The following is a 9,890-nucleotide window of genomic DNA, read 5'->3' on the forward strand; positions in this document are numbered from 1 at the left end:
TGGTAGACTACACACGTTTTACAGGTGTTATTGGTAGACTAGACACGTTTTACAGGTGTAGCTGGCTGTTATTGGTAGACTACACACGTTTTACAGGTGTAGCTGGTTGTTATTGGTAGACTACACACGTTTTACAGGTGTAGTTGGTAGACTACACACGTTTTACAGGTGTAGCTGGTTGTTATTGGTAGACTACACACGTTTTACAGGTGTTATTGGTAGACTACACACGTTTTACAGGTGTAGCTGGTTGTTATTGGTAGCCTACACACGTTTTACAGGTGTTATTGGTAGACGACACACGTTTTACAGGTGTTATTGGTAGACTACACACGTTTTACAGGTGTTATTGGTAGACTACACACGTTTTACAGGTGTAGTTGGTTGTTATTGGTAGACTACACACGTTTTACAGGTGTTATTGGTAGACTACATACGTTTTACAGGTGTTATTGGTAGACTACACACGTTTTACATGTGTAGTTGGTTGTTATTGGTAGACTACACACGTTTTACAGGTGTTATTGGTAGACTACACACGTTTTACAGGTGTAGTTGGTTGTTATTGGTAGACTACATACGTTTTACAGGTGTTATTGGTAGACTACACACGTTTTACAGGTGTTATTGGTAGACTACACACGTTTTACAGGTGTAGCTGGTTGTTAAGAAGGTAGAGCATTGCTTTATTATGGACAGATTTCTCCCCATCTTAGCTACTTTTGTATCAATATGTTTTGACCATGACAGTTTACAATCCAGGGTTACTCCAAGCAGTTTAGTCACCTCAATTTGCTAAATTTCCGTCATTTTTTATTTCTAGATTTAGTTGAGGTTTAGGGAATGATTTATCCCAAATACAATGCTTTTTGTTTTTGAAAGATTTAGGACTAATTTATTCCTTGCCACACAGTTTTTAAACTAACTGCAGCTATTTGTTGAATGTTGCAGTCACTTCATTTGCTGTAGTATCTGACGTGTATAGTGTTGAATCATCCGCGTACATAGACAGTTACACCAGCCTTCGCTTTGGCTCCCTCTCCTGTCCAGCTCAGGCGTTCGGCGTCGCCGGCCTTCTAGCTGCTGCCGAACCTGCTGCTGGCAAACGCCCTTCACTCATCACCCCCGGACTTGTCTAGTCATCATTACAAACACATGGTTCCAATCCCCACTCTATCACTGTATATGTACTCCCTCTGCCGTTTGTCTTTGTCGGTCATTATAAATGTTACTTGTTTTCTGAGAGGAATCTCTCCTACTGTTTTCTAAGTACTTTAAATTTTGCACTTTATGTTCGCCTTGTTCCTTTTTGTTTATGAAGATACATTTTGAGCACAGCAGCGTTTTGGTTTCGTCCCGCTTTGTTCTATGGGGCTTAAATAAATTCAATAGTTCTTAACCTGCGACAGCCTCCTGCCTACTCCTCTCTACACCAGTGACAAACTGCTTTACTCAAAGCCAGTGGTATGTTGTTAGTAAAGATTGAAAAAAGTAAGGGGCCTAGACAGCTGCCCTGGGGAATTCCTGATTCTACCTGGATTATGTTGGAGAGGCTTCCATTAAAGAACACCCTCTGTGTTCTGTTAGACAGGTAACTCTTTATCCACATTATAGCAGGGGGTGTAAAGCCATAACACATATGTTTTTCCAGCAGCAGACTATGATCCATAATGTCAAAAGCTACACTGAAGTCTAAGAAAACAGTCCCCACAATCCTTTTATCATCAATTTCTCTCAGCCAATCATCAGTCTTTTGTGTAAGTACTGTGCTTGTTTAATGTCCTTCCCTACAAAACACAATTTTTTTCCAAAAGTTTACTAAGCGTTGGTAACAGGCTGATTGGTCGGCTTTTTGAGCCAGTAAAGGGGGCATTACTATTCTTGTGTAGCGGAATTACTTTTTCTTCCATCCAGGCCTGAGGGCACACACTTTTTTTAGCAGGCATAAATTGTACACAGAGAGAGAGAGAGATCCAACATTTCCCCCCCAAAAGGTTACTACGGGTTGGTAACAGGCTGAGCCAGTAATGGGGGCTTTCTATTCTTGCGTCGAGGAATTACTTTTGCTTCCCTCCAGGCCTGAGGGCACACGCTTTCCAGAAGGTGTTGTTGGCATGTCTTGCATACATTTGCTAATCTTGGCAATAAAATAATCATTAAAGTATTTGGCAATATCAGTGGGTTTTGGGATGAATGAGCCTGATCTGATTCAATGAATGATAGGGGCCTATTTTGCCTTTTTTGCTCGAAATTTAATTTAAGGTGCTCCAAAAGCTTTTTTTTACTGTCGTTCTTCATATAATTTATCTTTGTTTCATAGTGCAGTTTCTTCTTCTTCTTGGTTAAGTTTAGTCACATGAATTAGTCATGCAGCCAGACTTATTTACCATTCCTTTTGCCTAATCCCTCTCAACCATATCATTTTTCAATTCCTTATCAATACACACAGCAATTTTTTTTACAGTCATTTTCTTAATGGGTGCTTATTAGTAACTGGAATAAGTAATTTCATAAATGTGTCAAGTGGAGCATCTGGTTGCTCCTCATTACACACCACAGACCAGCACAGATTCTTTACATCATCAACATATGAATCACTACAAAACGTATTGTATGACCTCTTATACACTATATTAGGCCCAGCCTGACCTCTTATACACTATATTAGGCCCAGCCTGACCTCTTATACACTATATTAGGCCCAGCCTGACCTCTTATACACTATATTAGACCCAGCCTGACCTCTTATACACCATATTAGGCCCAGCCTGACCTCTTATACACTATATTAGACCCAGCCTGACCTCTTATACACTATATTAGGCCCAGCCTGACCTCTTATACACCATATTAGGCCCAGCCTGACCTCTTATACACTATATTAGGCCCAGCCTGACCTCTTATACACTATATTAGGCCCAGCCTGACCTCTTATACACTATATTAGGCCCAGCCTGACCTCTTATACACCATATTAGGCCCAGCCTGACCTCTTATACACTATATTAGACCCAGCCTGACCTCTTATACACTATATTAAGCCCAGCCTGACCTCTTATACACTATATTAGGCCCAGCCTGACCTCTTATACACTATATTAGGCCCAGCCTGACCTCTTATACACCATATTAGGCCCAGCCTGACCTCTTATACACTATATTAGGCCCAGCCTGACCTCTTATACACTATATTAGGCCCAGCCTGACCTCTTATACACTATATTAGGCCCAGCCTGACCTTTTATACACTATATTAGGCCCAGCCTTTGGAACGTTGGTTTTCCTAGATATGGCTACTATATTGTGATCACTACATCTGATGGATCTGGATACTGCTTTAAAGCTAATTTCTGCAGCATTAGTAAAGATGTGATCAATACATGTTGAGGATTTCATTCCTGTGCTGTTTGTAACTACCCTGGTAGGTTGACTGATAACCTGAACCAGGTTGGAGGCACTGGTTACAGTTTGAAGCTTTTTTTCTTGAGTGGGCAGCTTGATGAAAGCCAGTCAATATTTAAATCACTCAGAAAATATACCTCTCTGTTGATATCACATACATTATCAATCATTTCACAGATATTATCCACATACTGACTGTTAGCACTTGGTGGTCTATAGCAGCTTCCCACTAGAATGGGCTTTAAGTGAGACAGATGAACCTGTAGCCATATGTGACTCGGTTCAGGAAAGGCCTGTCATGTGTCCCTACTTCGCAGGAGAGCCATTAGAATGTAAACTTTTTTTTTTTAAATATATATTTTTTTGGCAGAAATGCCTTCTGTGAACATGTGATCTTCCATGTGCCTTAACAACAAACTTGTATGCCATCTGGTAAATACGAATACAATTGTTAAATTACGAGCCTAGTTGGTTTAGCCAAAGAAAAAGTCAGCAAACTTTACGAACGCGCAACACCTGTTGAATATGGCCATTGCCAGTAAACGTTGACAAAAAAAAAGTAATTCAATTGTCACCAGCAGCACAGTTGCAGTCACCAACGCTCTGGATAACATAAAAACAGTCTCTGCTATGGCGAGTAACCTAAATCTCTCATTTGTGTCTAGAAGTAGCTAGCCAACGTTAGCCAGTTAGCTTGGGTGCTTGACTGCTGTTGTTAGGTCAGAACGCTCGGATCAACCCTTCTCCTCGGCCAGAGCGTCCAGTGTGCGCTCTGAACGCTCCAAGAGCAAAACGCTCTGAGTTTACGAACGCCCAGAGCACTCTCTGAGCATACTCTGGCACTCCAGGTAGAAATGCTACTAGTGGTAATGGTAGTATAGATATTAGAGGTAGAAATGCTACTAGTGGTAATGGTAGTATAGATATTAGAGGTAGAAATGCTACTAGTGGTAATGGTAGTAATATTAGAGGTAAAAATGATACTAGTGGTAATGGTAGTAATATTAGAGGTAGAAATGCTACTAGTGGTAATGATAGTAGGTAGAGATATTAGAGGTAGAAATTATACTAGTGGTAATTTGGCAAAGTGGGTGGGTTTATATCCTTCCTGTTTGGCCCTGTCTGGGGGTATCTTCGGATGGGGCCACAGTGTCTCCTGACCCCTCCTGTCTCAGCCTCCAGTATTTATGCTACAGTAGTTTATGTGTCGGGGGGCTAGGGTCAGTTTGTTATATCTGGAGTACTACTCCTGTCTTATCTGGTGTCCTGTGTGAATTAAAGTATGCTCTCTCTAATTCTCTCTCTCTTTCTTTCTCTCTCTCGGAGGACCTGAGCACTAGGACCATGCCTCAGGACTACCTGGCATGACTCCTTGCTGTCCCCAGTCCACCTGGCCGTGCTGCTGCTCCAGTAAGAAGGGCTATATAAATACATTTGATTTGATTTGACGAGGTAGAAATGCGACTAGTGGTAATGGTAGTAGTAGAGATGTTAGAGGTAGAAATGATACTAGTGGTAATGGTAGTAGTAGAGATTTTAGAGGTAGATAATATACTAGTGGTAATGGTAGTAATATTAAAAGGTAGAACTGCTACTAGTGGTCATGGTAGTAGTAGAGATATTAGAGGTAGAAATGATACTAGTGGTAATGGTAGTAATATTAGAGGTAGAAATGCTACTAGTGGTAATGGTAGTAGTAGAGATATTAGAGGTAGAAATGATACTAGTGGTAATGGTAGTAATATTAGAGGTAGAAATGCTACTAGTGGTAATTTTAGTAATATTAGAGGTAGAAATGCTACTAGTGATAATTTTAGTAATATTAGAGGTAGAAATGCTACTAGTGGTAATGGTAGTATAGATATTAGAGGTAGAAATGATACTAGTGTTAATGGTAGTAGTAGAGATATTAAAGGTAGAAATGATACTAGTGGTAATGGTAGTAATATTAGAGGTAGAAATGCTACTAGTGGTAATTTTAGTAATATTAGAGGTAGAAATGCTACTAGTGATAATTTTAGTAATATTAGAGGTAGAAATGCTACTAGTGGTAATGGTAGTAATATTAGAGGTAGAAAATATACTAGTGCTAATGGTAGTAATATTAGAGGTAGAAATGCTACTAGTGGCATTGGTAGTAATATTACAGGTAGAAATGCTACTAGTGGTAATGGTAGTATAGATATTAGAGGTATAAATGATACTAGTGTTAATGGTAGTAGTAGAGATATTAAAGGTAGAAATGATACTAGTGGTAATGATAGTAATATTAGAGGTAGAAAATATACTAGTGCTAATGGTAGTAATATTAGAGGTAGAAATGCTACTAGTGGCATTGGTAGTAATATTACAGGTAGAAATGCTACTAGTGGTAATGGTAGTATAGATATTAGAGGTATAAATGATACTAGTGTTAATGGTAGTAGTAGAGATATTAAAGGTAGAAATGATACTAGTGGTAATGATAGTAATATTAAAGGTAGAAATATTATTAGTGGTGATGGTAGTAATAGAGATATTAGAGGTAGAACTGGAACTACTGGTAATGGTAGTATAATAAAATGATAGTAATATTAGAGGTATAAATGATATAGTAGAGATATTATGACATACCAGCTAGATCTACTGTCTATACTATATTATGACAGACCAGCTAGATCTACTCTCTCAATTATATTAAAAAAGACCAGCTAGATTGACTGTCTCTACTATATTATGACAGACCAGCTGATCTACTGTCTCAAATATTTTATGACAGACCAGCTAGATCGACTGTCTCTATTATAGTATGACAGACCAGGTAGAACTACTGTCTCAATTATATTACTAAATACCAGCTAGATTTACTGTCTCTACTATTTTTGACAGACCAGCTAGCTCTATAATATTATGACAGACCAGCTACATCCACTGTCTCTATTATATTATGACAGACCAGCTAGATTTACTTCCTCTACTATATTATGACAGACCAGCTAGATTTACTGCCTCTACTATATTATGACAGACCAGCTAGATCTGCTGTCTAATTTATATTATGACAGACCAGCTAGATTTACTGCCTCTACTATATTATGACAGACCATCTACATCTACTGTCTGTAATATATTATGACAGACCAGCTAGATATACTGTCTCTATTATATGACAGACCAGCTAGATCTACTGTCTCTATTATATTATGACAGACCAGCTAGAACTACTGTCTCTATTATATTATGACAGACCAGCTAGATATACTGTCTCTACTATATTATGACAGACCATCTACATCTACTGTCTGTAATATATTATGACAGACCAGCTAGATATACTGTCTCTATTATATGACAGACCAGCTAGATCTACTTTCTCTATTATATTATGACAGACCAGCTAGATCTACTGTCTCTATTATATTATGACAGACCAGCTAGATCTACTGTCTCTATTATATTATGACAGACCAGCTAGATCTACTGTCTCTATTATATTATGACAGACCAGCTAGATATACTGTCTCTACTATATTATGAAAGACTAGCTAGACATGCTGTCTCAATTATATTATGGCAGACCAGCTAGATTTACTGTCTCTACTATTTTTGACAGACCAGCTAGATCTATTACATTATGACAGACTAGCTACATCTACTGTCTTTATTATAATACGACAGACCAGCTAGAACTACTGTCTCTATTATATTATGACAGACCAGCTAGATCTACTGTCTCAATTATATTATGACAGACCAGCTAGATCTACTGTCTCAATTATATTATGACAGACCAGCTAGATTTACTGCCTCTACTATATTATGACAGACCAGCTAGATCTACTGTCTCAATTACATTATAACAGACCAGCTATATCTAATGTATCTATTATAGTATGACAGACCAGCTAGACCTACTGTCTCTATTATATTACGACACACCATCTAGATCTACTGTCTCTACTATTTTTGATAGACCAGCTAGATCTACTGTCTCAATTATATCACAAAAGACCAGCTAGATTTACCTATTAGGGATATTAGAGGTAGATATGATACTAATGGTAATGACAGTAGAGATTTTAGATGTAGTAATGCTACTAGTGATAATGGTAGTAGATATATTAGAGGTAGAAATGATACTAGTGGTAATTGCAGTAATATTAGAGGTATAAATAATACTAGTGGTAATGGTAGTAGATATATTAGAGGTAGAAATTATACTAGTGGTAATGGAAGTATAGATATTAGAGGTAGTAATGATACTAGTGGTAATGGTAGTATAGATATTTGAGGTAGTGTAATGGTAGTGATATCCGATGTAGAAATTATACTAGTGGTAATGGCAGTAATATTAGAGGTAGAAATGATACTAGTGGTAATGGTAGTAATATTAGAGGTAGAAATGATACTAGTGGTAATGGTAGTAGATATATTAGAGGTAGAAATATACTAGTGTTAATGGTAGTAATATTAGAGGTAGAAATGATACTAGTGGTAATGGTAGTAATATTAGAGGTAGAAATGATACTAGTGGTAATATTAGAGGTAGAAATGATACTAGTGGTAATGGTAGTGATATCCGATGTAGAAATTATACTAGTGGTAATGGTAGTAATATTAGAGGTAGAAATGATACTAGTGGTAATGGTAGTAATATTAGAGGTAGAAATGATACTAGTGGTAATGGTAGTAGATATATTAGAGGTAGAAATATACTAGTGTTAATGGTAGTAATATTAGAGGTAGAAATGATACTAGTGGTAATGGTAGTAATATTAGAGGTCGAAATGATACTAGTGGTAATGGTAGTAATATTAGAGGTAGAAATGATACTAGTGGTAATGGTAGCAGTTGGAGGGAGAGAGGGAGAGAGGGAGAGAGGGAGAGAGGGAGAGAGGGAGAGAGGGAGAGAGGGAGAGAGGGAGAGAGGGAGAGAGAGAGAGGGAGAGAGAATAATTTCCTCCATCTCATTATGAATGACTTTTGAAGTCTGTCTCTCTGAACTGATTTATTTAACAGGGTTAGAGCAAGGGTAGACACTTTATGTGGGAGAAGACCAAGCATTAACAATAATCTTAGTGGTAGACAGACTGAGAGAGAGAGAAACAGAGTGTGAGAGATAAAGAGGAGAATAATGTCATCCATCTCATTATGAATGACTTTGAATAAATCTGTCTTTCTGAATTCAAGTGATGATTTAGTTCCAGCCATGCATTAACAATAATCTCAGTGGTAGAAAGACAAGGAGACAGGCAGGCAGACAGACACCAGAGATAAGACTTTCTACTCCTTTCAGAAAGATAAAAAGATCAAACAAGAGGGATGGATGAAAATAATAAAAAAGACAATTTACTAGGGAGGAAAGGAGGAAAGGAGGAAAGGATGAAGAGAGGAAGAGAGGGAGAGAGGGAGAGAGGGAGAGAGGGAGAGAGGGAGAGAGGGAGGGAAGGAGGGAGAGAGTGAGAGAGGGACCGAAGCCTCAGAGAGTGTTTGTTGTTGACGTGGTGCCTTCAAGCCTTCTATGGAGGGTCGAAATGTTCTGCTGGTTTTTACTCCTCCCTTGTACTTGAATGGTGAATTAAGGTCAGTGATTATTTAACAACTCCCCTCACCTGGTTGTCTAATTCTTCAATGATTAGTTAGGACCTCCCCTCACCTGGTTGTCTAAATCTTCAGTGATTAATTAGGACCTCCCCTCACTTGGTTGTCTACTGTGGTCCCTCCTTTAAACTTCTTATGGATAGGGGGCAGCATTTTCACGTTTGGATGAAAAGCGTGCCCAGAGTAAACTGCCTGCTACTCAGTCCCAGTTGCTAATATATGCATATTATTAGTCGATTTGGATAGGAAACACTCTGCAGTTTCTAAAACTGTTTGAATGATGTCTGTGAATATAACAGAACTCATATGGCAGGCAAAAACATGAGAAAAAAATCCAACCAGGAATTGGGAAATCTGAGGTTGGTCGTTTTTCAACTCATTCCCTATTGAAGATACAGTGGGATATGGGTCATGTTGCATTTCCTATTGCTTCCACTAGATGTCAACAGTCTTTAGAACGTTGTTTCAGGCTTCTACTGTGAAGGGGGGCTGAATGAGAGGGGATTGAGTCAGAGGTCTGCCAGCAGCCTCGGTCTCGTGTTGATGGTCATGAGAAAGTTACCTCTCGTTCCATTGCTTTTCTACAGACAAATGAATTCTCCGGTCGGGACATTATTGAACATTTATGATAAAAACATCCTAAAGATTGATTCTAGACATCGTTTGATTTGTTTCTACGACCAGTAATATAGCTTTTTGGAATTTTCATCTGACATTTCCGCTGGACTTGCCCGCGCCTCGTGAGGTTCGATTTGTTTACTAAACGCCCTAACAAAAGGAGGAATTTGGACATAAATTATGGACTTTATGGAACAAATCAAAAATGTATTGTGGAACTGGGATTCCTAGGAGTGCATTCTGACAAAGATCATCAAAGGTAAGTGAATATTTATAATGCAATTTCCAAC

The 9,890-nt window shown here is 38.4% G+C and overlaps 1 long non-coding RNA gene across 2 annotated transcripts; it reads left to right on the top strand.

Annotated features, from left to right (window-relative positions):
* Positions 1 to 4,306: 4,306 nt before the first annotated feature.
* Positions 4,307 to 5,650, top strand: LOC129823604 (uncharacterized). Of its 2 annotated transcripts, XR_008754657.1 has the most exons (6): positions 4,307 to 4,412; positions 4,900 to 4,929; positions 5,021 to 5,098; positions 5,309 to 5,356; positions 5,435 to 5,473; positions 5,552 to 5,579. It is a non-coding gene; the product is annotated as an uncharacterized LOC129823604 (long non-coding RNA). The 2 variants fall into 2 exon arrangements; XR_008754656.1 differs by having other exon boundaries at positions 5,435 to 5,650.
* The last annotated feature ends 4,240 nt before the right edge of the window (positions 5,651 to 9,890 follow it).

Source organism: Salvelinus fontinalis, chromosome 26 (assembly GCF_029448725.1).
Source record: "Salvelinus fontinalis isolate EN_2023a chromosome 26, ASM2944872v1, whole genome shotgun sequence".
NCBI lineage: Eukaryota > Metazoa > Chordata > Actinopteri > Salmoniformes > Salmonidae > Salvelinus > Salvelinus fontinalis.